Here is a 12,881-nt window from a genome sequence, read left to right as displayed (position 1 = left end):
TTTTAGCATTAAATACCCTCCACCCCCCAGTAATGGAAAGTACATTTTCATGAAGGAATATACCTATAATAGACAAGATCCATTCTGCCAGTTTATGAGAACATAATGTTTCAATCTACACAGCCTAAATCAGCAGTCATTAATTACAGAACAGATTTCTTCTTCTTTGATATTTATAAAGTCTTATCATGAACGTGTTAGAATTTTTAACTGGTCTTTTTGTGGATATTCTCAACTAAACATTGTAGATAAGTTAGGTATTATGTAACTCAGTGGATATATTACAATGATGGGAATAAAATTTCATAAATGCAAAACCAGCATGAAAAGAATAAAAATGGTACAATTTCATTTTCATTCCAATTATAATTCTAAGATTGAGGAATAACATTAAAATTTGCCTTATGTTTCTAAGCAACATGGAACACTTGACATTAGAATTTGTATATACAAGAGTATAGAAATAGGAGAAGAAGAACACATACCTAAAAATAGTGAGTCATATATTCTAGGCAACGGAAAAAGAAAACACCTAAAGAAGCTACTCACATTATTAGGGACTTTCAATATTTCTCTATTAATCAGTGACTTATAACCTACTTTCATAATTCCACAGTAAACCATTGGGCATTTCTACCTAATTGTATTTGCTTGGCTGAGTGAATCCTCTTGTCCAGAGGTTAGCAAACTGAAGCCTGTAGGCTAAATCCAGCTCACTGCCAGTTTTTATATAGCTCATGAGCTAAGAATTGTTTTTACATTTTTAAATGGCTGAAAATAATCGAAAAAAAGTATATTTCATGATGTTAAAGTTTGATGACATTCCAATGTTAGTGTCCATGAATAAGGTTTTATAGAAACATAGCCACACTCATTAGCTTATGTATCACCTATGGTTGCTTTGATATTACAACTAGAGGCCCGGTGCACAAAATGTGTGCAATCCAGGTGGTGGGTCGCCTCAGCCCAGCCTGCACCAGGAGCCCTCGGGGGATGTCCACCTGATGGCTTAGGCCCGCTCATCAGTTGGAGATCCTTAGCGCTGCTGCAGGGGTGGGAGAGGCTTCTGGCTGAGTGGTGCTCCCCCTGTGGGAGCGCCCTGACCACCAGGGGACAGCTCCTGCATTGAGTGGGATTGGGCTGAAACCGGCTCTCCAACATCCCTTGAGGGGTCCCGGATTGCAAGACAGTGCAGTCCAGGCTGAGGGACCCCACTGGTACATGATCAGGGCCAGGGAGGGACTGCAGGAGGGCTCCAGGGCATGTCCGGCCCTTCTCACTTAGTCCTGATCAGCCAGACCCCAGCAGTAAGCTAACCTACTGGTTGGAGCGTCTGCCCCCTGGTTGTCAGGGTACGTCATAGCAAGTGGTTGAGTGGCCTTACCATATCATTAGCATATTACGCTTTGATTAGTTGAACGGATGACTGGACACCTAGCATATTAGGCTTTCATTATATAGGTTGACAGTGTTATTGTCAAAGAGACTATATGGCCCACAAAGCCTAAAATATTTACTATCTGGCTCCTCATAGGAAAAGTTTGCTGATCCTTGTTCCAGTGAAATGGTTCTCAAATCTATGAATATTAGTGTTCTATTTGGACAACAACTTCTAAGGACTCGACTCATGCTAGTAGTTGAATTTTTAACATTCATTGACGGAGAAAGAACATAATGGCAAAAATAAATCAGTAAAGCTCTTAATGAATTTGCTTTTCATTAATCATACTAGCATGGAAACTAATTTTATGTCATGTTTAATATGTGTCTAAATGCTTAGTGGGCACATGGATTTATGGATCCTTTGCAACAACCCAATAGCACTTCAACAATTTTCCAACCAGAGCAATATAGGAACCTAATTGCCTTCCCCTCCCTATGTGTTCAGCAATCTCCGAATACAGAAATTGACAGGGCAAGTTGACTCATGTCAATCTCTGTCTTCAAAAGCGTACTCTTGCCTTCTGTTTGGGAAATGTGTTTGGTTAGGAAAAGTGTGGTGTGATTCCTTTTTGTATTCAGGAAAGTGTGGCTAGTGGTGAAATGTTTTGTCTCCTAAATTCTGTTTGTATCATATGCAGTTTTCATAACTGCCTGGAATGAGATGTGCAAGTGGGAACAAAAAGAATGCATTAATTAAATAATAGCTAACAGTTACTGAGGGTTTTATTGTGTGCTCAGCACTACATTAAATGCTTTATCTGCATAGCTCATTTATTCTTCCCAGTAACCCTACAAAATAGGCACAGCTATTATTACTGTTACACACAGCTACAGAGTAACTGAGCCAGGATTTCAAATGAGGTAAACTGACTGCAAGATGTGGATTTTGTAGTAAAATGTTTCTTCAGTAGTTAAATAACTAAGGTGATCTTATGTCTTGTTTTGCCTGAATCCATTCTGATTATACCTTTTGTCCCAGCATAATAATATATAGCACCAACTTTCACTCTCAAATGCATCCTGATTTGTACAGTACAACATGCACAATCTATATAAGACTAGACTGCTAAATTTAGACTGAACAAAAAGAGCAATTGAGCAAATATTTAGGAGCAATTAAACCTAGGTTTAAAAATGTTCTCCTTTTTCAACTTCTCTAACACACTACTGGCTTTGTCCCTACACTCTTTATCTGACTTGTTTTCCTCCTTTTGCCGAATTCCTATGTTTGTGTCTCATAAATCTATCTCTTTGCCCTTCTGACTCTTTTATATGAATTGTCTCCTCTCATTGATTCAAGTCTGGATCTCAGTGACTTACTCCCAAATCTTATAGCTCCATATCTGACTCCCTTTCTCAAATTTCACTTTTACATCTTTAGAGCGATGATCTGGGTATTTCTACTTGTGCATACAGCCAGTGGTTCAATTTTATTTTTATCAAATGCAAACGTGTGTTGCCTCCAATAAACCAAACCTAGTTACTCATACATTGCACACATATTTTACTTATTATAATTCATTGCTTTTGTGTTTAAAAGAGTAGCAGATATTTGAAAAAGCATGGACTTTGAAAACAAGATTATTCAGGTTTGAAGACTGCCTCTTTTAATTACTAGCTTATGATCCCAGGCAAATTACTGAATATCTGTGCCTCAGATTCACCATCCTAACATTATTAAATACTAACTGCAATGGTTAAGAAAGAAGCATTTAATACAGTGCCTGGAAGGTAATAAGAATTCAGTACATGCAATAGCTCTTATTCTTGTTTGATTATGGTGAATGTTGTGGAGGTAGAAGTGGTGGTGGAGGTTGTGGAGGTGATGGAGGTGTTAGAGATGGTGCTGATGATATTAGAGGCAGTGGTAGTAGAAGTGGTGGTAGTGATTAAGGTAGTGATGGAGGTGGAGGTGGAGATGGTGGTCATGTATTATTGGTGAAAAAAATTCCATAATAAATATAATCTCAAAGTTAATGAATATAACAATAAATGACTTAATTTTCCTCTTTAAAACAACACCTGACTTCTCCATTTCTTCTCTGAACTTGCTCCTTATTTATTTTGATTAATTACATTATATTATTGGATAAGTGAAATCATTTTAGTAATTTTCTAATCATTATAACTGCCAACTGCACAACCTAAGCTACATACCTCACTGTGGTGAGACTTGCCCCTCTTTCTGATTAATCTACCTCAAATCAATGTATCTAAAATGTCACTTTTATGCTGACTCTTCTGATGTGAGATTCTCATAACTCTAGTTGTTCCAAAATAAAACACAAGCCTCTTATTACAGTATTTGATGCTTTGTTCACCAAGTTTCTGTCCAGCTTCTCCAAACTCTTTCTGATTTAGTCAGTAAATTACATTACATACATTCTTTTTGCTATGTACCTTAATGTCACCCACATAAATTTTTCTCATCACCAATCACAACAAAGGAATCCTGTTACTATACTTGTATGTACTTTACTTAGATTCCATATATGGTGTCATGTATATAATAAATAATCAAATATTTGTGTAAAAAGTGAATAATATAGTCCAACTAATTGTGATAACTAAAATTTTATATTACAGTAGCATTTAAGAATTCAACCTAGCTCTTCATGGAATTGTTTTTAATAATAAACAAATGAACATTCTAATAATCTTTAGTAATTCTGATTTTACCAATTAAGATATCATTGTTTACTCAAAACCATTAAGGGATTTAAAATTCAGCTTTGTACCACACTATAGTTTCTTAATTACCTAAGGTACATTTAATTGGTTTCTTAATAATTACACGGTTTCTGCATTTGTCATATTTACTGCATAAATTGTCCTCCTTTCACTAAGATATACAAAAGTGTTTGATGATCTTGGGTCACAAGGTAATTATTTCTAACAGTAAATTATCCCTGAAATTCAGTGACATGATTTTGCATATAGGTAATTATCAGAGTATGGAGCTCAGTCTAGGTTAAACCTAGATCTATTTTTTTTAAATATATTTTATTGATTCTTTACAGAGAGGAAGGGAGAGGGATAGAGAGTTAGAAACATCGGTGAGAGAGAAACATCGATCAGCTGCCTCCTGCATACCCCCCACTGGGGATGTGCCCGCAACCAAGGTACATGCCCTTGACCAGAATCAAACCCGGGACCCTTCAGTCCGCAGGCCGATGCTTTATCCACTGAGCCAAACCAGTTTGGGCTAGATCTATTATTTAGTTAACTGGAATTTATTGAGAGGACTCATTTCTAATCATGTAGCAGTTATTTTAAGATACTTTTTACAAAAACTTTTATTTACATTTTTGTATCAACCAGGTGAAACTGATGGCAAATTGAATATTTTATAGTAAATGCCTTTTCAGTGAAGATAATTTCCTCAAGTATAGTGTTAACAAATGGATATCTTTGACCTCCAGAGATATACAGAGGCATTTATAAATACCTAAATTCACCTAGTCTCTTTATCTTCTCCTAGGTAAGCAGAGTCTAAAGTTTGCTTTCCCTGACAATTTCCCAATGTTTACTAAATGATACAATAAATTGCCTAGACAATTACAGACCTGCAATATTATTTTATTTTCTATTTTCAGCTTATTTTTTTGTTTTATTTCTTTTTATGTCTACTGAATCAAATATGTGAATTTATGCCACATTCTTGGATAAGACATCTCTGCAATTTTATGAGATTAATGCCTAAATTATTTTGGTGTTAGATATTTATTTTAACCTTGATCATCAAATTATAATCTGGAAGTTGTAAACGAGAACATTTTAACTTTACTTACTAAATGTAAAAAGCTAAGTTTTAATTTTCTATATGATAAATTGATCCAAAAATACTTGAGTTGTTCGTCTCAGTAATAACATTTTTGCCTCTTTTACAGTCTAGAAAAATAAAAGCTTTCTTCTTATATCTTAGGAGACTAGACTAAACTTTTCCATGGTTACATGTTAATTGAGGTCCAGAAAGGTTAAATAAGTTGCTTTCAGTTGCAAAATAAGGACTCTTGCTTAGTTTCCTAATTTGAATTTTTGTTATAGTTGCAACGTTCTGCTTTTTTTTTTATGTATTAGAGTAAAATGACCTTGGCCATCAACTCCAATTTTAGTCTAAAAATTATTTTTGGTGAAGAATAGAAACATACAACCATCCTCAGATATTCCAAAAACATAACCATCCATTTAAAGTTCTTAAAATTCTTTTGCCATATAAGTCAAGAATTAGTCAAGAAATATGTTTTGAAGAATATAGGAATGTGGATTCTAGAGGCCTACTAAGTGACCAGAGGACAGTTAGAGCAGCAACACTCATAGTGCAGTACATGAAGCAGCAGTATCACTTGGAGCTTATTGGAAATGCAGATTTAGGGTACTGGAAATATTGAGGGGAAGTATATGATTGTACACCTGAAACCAATACAAAATAAAATTGAGAGAAAAAATGAAATGCAGATTTGGGGGCTCTCCTCAAACTAGTTGAATCAGAAACTCTTCAGGTAGGCCATGAAATCTTTTACAAACTCTCTAGGTAATTCTCATAAACCTTAAATTCTGAGAACTCTTGCACAAGAACAGTGGTTCTCATATATTATATGTATTTGAATCATCTGGAGGGCTTGGTAAAAGACAGATTCCTGGTCCCCATCAGAGTTTCTAACTCAGTAGGTTTGAGGTAATGCCTGAAAATCTTAATTCTTACCAAGTTTCCAGGGGATTCTGATGCTTCTGGTTCAGGGCCCATGTCTTAGAAATCAGTGCACTAGATCATCTCAGGTATAGCTAACTCTTGTTCATCTTTCCCCCAGCCAGCTGCAATAAGAGGAAGCATCTACTCAGGCTAGGCTAAGTGATGCTACTGTTCCATCTTGTGACACCTCTCTTGCTTCAAGTTGTCATGATCTATCAATATGCCTATTTTACCCACTAGACAAAGCTTCCTTGGGCTATGGTCCAAATCTTACTCCTGACCTGGAATGGTGTCTTTTATAAGTAGATGCCCAATACATATTTTGACTGAAATGCACTATAATGGCGACTGGCCCTGTAAGATACTACACATTGCTCTGGATATCTAGCTACAGCAGTTGTAGGAAAATGAACTCTTCCAGAATGCAAGGCATAGAGGATTGCCAGCAGGGAGGATGATTAGGCCATATTTCCAGAACTATGACCTACATTTTTGTCTGTTCCTTGAGTGAAGAAAATTTTAGTCACATTTACTCATCTAAAGGAAGCATAGTTGAATGCAAAGAAAAGTTGATTTTTACTGAGATCTAAAATACCTCTATTCTTTTTCTTCTGCTTCTTTTTTTTTTACCTCCTCACATCAAGCACTGAAACTGCTCTCAGCAAGGTCACCAGAGAGCTCCTTAATTGCTAGCTCCAAAGGTAGCTCTGCAGTTCTTATCCTTGAACTTTGTGCTATGCTTGATGGTGATGATTATTAGTCTCTTCTTGAAAATTTCCTTTCCATTTCTGGAACATTGTTCTCTCCTGTTTCTTTCCTCCTCTTGTTTTTCTTGTCATGTCTTCTCAGCCTCCTCTTCTTATCCCTTTAATATCAGTCTTCACAAGATCAAAGTTTTATTTCGTTTTCTTCTAATAATACTCTCTCAGGGCACTATAATTTATAATATGGTCTTTATCAACCATCTATCTATATGTGATGATTTCCAAATTACTACCTCCAGCTCATCCTGCCTCCTGATGTTTATACCTGTGTCATGCCAAGGTTTGTTGAGCATGTAAATAGACTTGGACATCTTACTGAAATCTCAATTGTGGTTTTGCAGTTTAGACTACACAACTTTAGAGAGTACCATTTACTTCATAGATTCTAAGAGCAGTACCTTCTGGACTTAGGCATGAACAACTTGTGCAGCCATTTAGAGTAGTCTCATATTGGCCACATTACTAAATCCCTCCAAGTAGGCCTATTAAATTCTCTGTAATTTAATTCTTTACATCCAGCCCTTCCCCTAGTTCAGTATCTGATAACTTTCTGCAAGTTCTCAACTGATTTCTCTGCTTTTACTGTCACCTTTTTTTATTGATTCCTGAGAAAGGAAGGAAGGAAGGGAGAAAGGGAGGGAGGGAGAGAGGGAGAAACAGATAGAGAGAGAGAGAGAGAGAGAGAGAGAGAGAGAGAGAGAGAGAGAGAGAGAGAGGAGATGTAAGAGAGAAACATCGACTGATTTTCTCCCGCATGTGTCCCAAATAGGGATCAAACCCGCAACCTGGGTATGTGCCCTGAATGGGAATTGAACTCCCAACCTCTTGATATACAGGGTGACGCTCAAGCTGAGTACCACCAGCCAAGGCACTTTCTTCTTTCTTAACCATACTCTCCACAGCCTCCTGAAGGATATCTGAAAATGCAATTTTAATTAGATCATTCCTCTGCCCATAGTTCTTCAAATGCACAGCACTTTCTTTGTGATCTTTAGCTGCCTATCTCTCCAGCTTCACTACCTTCTACCGAGCCCATTAAAAAAATCATGCCAGTGCTAATCAAAACAGTCTGAAAACTATTTATTAGCAGGACACAATGAAATAAGGATCTTGAGCCAGAATATAAATCAATGCACTGCTCCCTTTGTCAAGAAAGTTTTGCAATTAAAAAGAAATCAGATGAAATAGCGACTTAGTTGATTTATACTCTGGTGACCTCTTGTTACAGACTACTAACAAATAGTTCATAGAATGGCCACAAACTGCATATTTAGTGGCACTGCCCTTCACTTGGGCTTTAATTAACTGCTGTCTTTCTCTACAGCTCTATGCTCCCTCAAGTTTCCATTTCTTTGCACCTACTGTTCTCTCTACTTAAGATTCCCTTCTCATTATGTTCCCTTTGCCCACTCCCGCATTTCTTGCCCCCCAACTAACTGCCTTTTCTCTCTGTGAGCCTAACTTCCCAGGCATTTTTCATCCTCACTAATAAACCAATTAGAACACTTCCAGAATTTTACTGTAATACTTTTGATTTTGCATATGCATATCTCCAGTTAATTCCTGAGAACAGGAGCCATATCTTTTCAATTCTAGACCTACAGTGCTTAACTCAGATGTTAGCAAATAGTAGTATCCAGTAATATTCTTGGTATATTAAATGAGGATTTGTCAGTGTCTTGTCAGGATATTAGAAACCACTCTAGGTGTATCAGAAAGAGGAAACAATACAAGAAATTGGTTAAACAGGTGGTGGGAAACTGGGAAGCAGAGCAGGAGTTAGTAAGGCAACCACAAAACACTAGTAACATCAGGAAGTTGTGAATATGCCTAGAACTTGAGGAACAATGCAGGGAGGGGATGGTTCCAGAACCCCAAATCTGACACCTGGTAGCAGGGACTAACACAGTCAGGACTACCAAGCAGGAGCTTGAACCAGTGGAGGGAGGGACCATCCAGAGAAAACTGAAGCCACAGTGGAGGTTTATAACTGCCCTAGAAATGCCAGCAAAAATGTTGTATGAAGGAAAAATACCTTGGTTTATCTCTTCCTTCTGCCCTCTAGTGTACTCTAGTGATTCCAATTTAGACAGATCCAAGTGGAACCCAGAAGGCAAGCAGTGGTGGAAATGTACATCCCTCTGACACAGAGAGGTCAAGAAAAATATGGAGAATGGATTTAAGAGCAGATAGGTCTATGACTGCACATATGAGTTCTGGCCTTGGATCTTCCACTCATAAGCTAAGGAACTAAGGCTAGTCACTTAACCTTACTCACAGAATCTATTTCTTCATCTGTGAATAGAATTTATATGACTTTCCTTGTTTGTCCTCATACTGTGGAAATTTTTTTATACACATGTCTCTCTTTTTTACTTGTAATTTATTGTTCAATAGATAAATCATTGGCATTTTCCCTATTTTATTTTTAAAATTTATTAGGGTGACATTGCTTAAGAAAATTATATAAAAAGGTGATACATGTACTACTATATGTAATACTTTAAACAATAAAAATTAAAAAAAAAAATAAAAAAATATAGATTTCAAGTGTACAGTTTGATTATACATTATCTATATATGTTTCTTTGTTAGTACATGCAGACCCTGAGACTGAAAGTCTACTTCTGTAAGTGGAGGGCAGGGAGAGACTGAAGAAGGCCACTCTGGTCTAGAAATTAACAGTTTATTAAGGGAAACTTACATACAAGGAGCGTCTTGAGCAGCTGCAAGACAAAGTGGATATTCTCTGTGCTGCTTATCAAGTGTCAAAGAACTGTACAGGGTAAAAAGGAAGGGAATAATCCCAGGTACTAGTACATGAATGCTACCAGGTATGGGAAATTATATGCTTGACCAGGTTGGGACAAGGGCCTGTTCCAGGAATGAGTACCTACCAGGGGACAGGGGAAGAGTGCTGATTCATGTCAGAATGGACATTGATTGCAATCAGACAGTCTCTAATGGTGGGTTTGTGGTAAGTAGTCTCTGGATTCAGTTCACAGGCCAGATAGTGATCTCAGCATGGAACAGTCTCAGCTCCACACTCTTGGTGATTGTTTAAGTAGAAATATACATCCTTGCCCCAGGAAGAAGTTAGTTTCTAGTTATTAATTTAGAAAAGATTTTTCCCATTACATTTGTGTTATAATAGAAAATATTCTTATTCAGACATCTTCTGAGAATATTATTTTTTCTGATGTCTTCCTTTGGGACAGCTAGACCTCCAGGACTCTTCTGGAAAAAGTGCTAGGGGCAATTATGACTTTTCCTGAAAAGCCTGTGTTGAAATCTTGGTCTTTTAACTTTGCGGTTTGTGCTCTGTGGGAATTTGACAAACGACTCTGAGCCTATTTGTTTTTTACCAAGAAAATGGGAATAGTAATCCATAAGTCTGTTTTTGTCAGAATTAAATTAAGAGAATATCTGCTATAATACCAGAAAATGGTGCTTAATAGTTATATATACTGTCTATTTAATTACCTACAAGTTACCTAAAACAATGGAAGAACAATTATTTGCTTATGGCAGATTGAACAAGTATTTGTTGTAAGAACTGTCTACTGGTTAACATGCCTTAAAAATAAAAAATGAACATATCAAGAATCCAAAAGAAAAAAAAGGAAAGAAAAATAAAAGAAAACTGTACCCCTATAAATCAACACACATGATCACATTATCCTACCACACACAAATGAAGTGATGCCTGGCTCCTATGGACTGAATTATGTCCCCCCAACATTCATATCTTGAAGACTTAACCCCAATTGATGGTATTTGGAAATGGGGCCTTTGGGAAATAATTAGGTTTAGATGAGGTCTTAAGTATGCTGCCCTCATGATGAGATTAGTGTCCTTAGAAAAAGTGCCATCAGAGAGCTTGCTCTCTGTCTTTCTCCCTGCTGAGTGAGGACACAGTGACAAGTTGGCAGGGTGACAAGCCAGGAAGAGAGCTCTCATCAAGAGCCTGACCATACGGGCAACTTGAGGATCTTCTAGCTTCCAGAACTCTGAGAAAATAAATTTCTGTTGTTTAAGCCACTTGGTCTATAGTAGTTTGTTACATCAGCCTCAGCTGACTAACATCCTAACTTTGTAGATTAGTGAGTTTTGCTTTGTGTTTTAACTAAATTTTGTACAGGTGCTCACTAAAGGCAGTGGGTGGATTGAAATAATTCATGATGCTGGTGAAGTGGCAGTGGGGCAGTAAGTACACGTTAGATCTAAATGGCTTTCCACATTGCGCTAGTTTTTGAACCTTGACTGGAACTTACTTAAACTTTAAAGACCCTCAACATCAAAGCATGTTAAAGTCTTTTAAACTCACATAGCTTTCACACTGAGAGTATGTAAAGCTTAAATTGCCTCCACAAGGTCCAAGGCACCGTCCAGTGTGTGGAGGGGTTCTTTGAAACTCCTGCAGTCAGTATAAATCCACACTATTTCAAGAATGTAGTGACAGAAACATTCATTTTCTGGCTAATTTTCATATTCATTCAACTAGTGTCTAATGGATTGATATTATTCATAAAGCACTCTAATTGCTGTAACTGTGGGCCATAGTTAGCCCTTCCCTCAGGAAGCTTGCACTTTAGTATAAACTGTATTATGAAGAAATATTTATAAAATGTTAGAAATGTTGTAAAGAAGAAAAACTCATTTTCTGCTTGAGAGTTGAGCATGGAAAGTTCATGGAGAAATTAACATGTGAATAGACAGTTAAAGGTTAGGGTCATATTGGACTCCAGGTCAGGACAGCCTGCATACCTGGGATAGTAAGGGATGAGGTTGAAAAGGTAGGTTGGTTCATTAAAAAAATGGTACTCAATGCCAGACTAAAGAATGTAGAATTTAATCTGGTCATGGGGAGCCAATCCATATTTTTGAGAGAGAGCAAAGCAATATGGTACTGTGAACTATACCATTTTTTCCTCACCGAGTGTTGGGCAAGATAGGTCATCTCAACTTTATTCTGTAGAGCAGTGCGAGTCAACAAATTTTTCTCTAAAGGGCTAGACAGTCAAAATTTTAGGCTTTGTGCACCATATAGTTTATTTTGCAACTACTATATTCTGATGCTATTGTGTGAAATCAGCCATAAAATATATAAATGAATGACTGTATTCAATAAAACTTTATTTACAAAAACAGGTGGCAGGCCAGATTTGTTCCATGGGCCATAGTTTGCCTATTCCTGCAACAAACAGTGCAATAGATGAAATTATTGTGCTGTTGATTTTTGTTGATTTATCTTTGTGTCTTTCTTATTGCTTTCTTTGTAGTTTTTATTCCTGTGATTACAATGATGGCTTTTATTTTCCAGTCCTTAACAAAACTCTCAAATACATACTTCTGCCCTCAAATGAGAAAGTGAGAAGGGGCACAGGGCTGGCCTAAACCAAATAAGAAAGAGTCAAGAAAGGCAAACATCACAGTAGCTAAAATGTAAATGACTTCTACCATGTGTCAAGCATTCTTCAAAGTATTTAATACATATAACATATTTAACTAATGAGACAGTATTGTAAAGTATTTTAAAATTATTTTCCTCCTTTGCAAATGGGAAAGTGCACTATTGAATGGTCAGGTGATTTCTCATGTTTACTAAGTTTACAGGAAGCAATGTAGTCAGGATTTGATCCCAGACATCTAGAACAGGATGCTACATTCTTGAACTCTATGCCATGCTGTTTTATGAGAATTTAAAGTTTACTTCATTAACTTGTTTAGCTGAAATTAAAAGCTTAACTGATATTATTTAAGCATTTGTTGAGGTGTGTCTATGGAAACTGTGTACCTATCCTAGATTTTGCCTCTTCTACATTCTGAAGACTCATAGACTCTAGGGTGACATTGAAGTACTTGCCTATCTTTAAATACAGATATCATTTTCTGTGAAAAAAAAATTCTTTCAAAGTTAGGTTTTTAAATATCAAGATATAAGTGGGAATCCCATATAACTGAACTATTTTTCCAAGTGC

General features: G+C 36.7%; 1 protein-coding gene across 2 annotated transcripts in view; it reads left to right on the top strand.

Moving 5' to 3' along the window:
* The window catches only part of DMD (dystrophin), a 1,914,059-nt gene that overhangs the window by 299,386 nt on the left and 1,601,792 nt on the right, over positions 1–12,881 (top strand). The window lies entirely within an intron of this gene.

Source organism: Eptesicus fuscus, chromosome 1 (assembly GCF_027574615.1).
Source record: "Eptesicus fuscus isolate TK198812 chromosome 1, DD_ASM_mEF_20220401, whole genome shotgun sequence".
Taxonomy (NCBI): domain Eukaryota; kingdom Metazoa; phylum Chordata; class Mammalia; order Chiroptera; family Vespertilionidae; genus Eptesicus; species Eptesicus fuscus.
The sequence above is the reverse complement of the archived record's forward strand: the minus strand, read 5'-3'. Positions and strand labels throughout refer to the sequence as shown.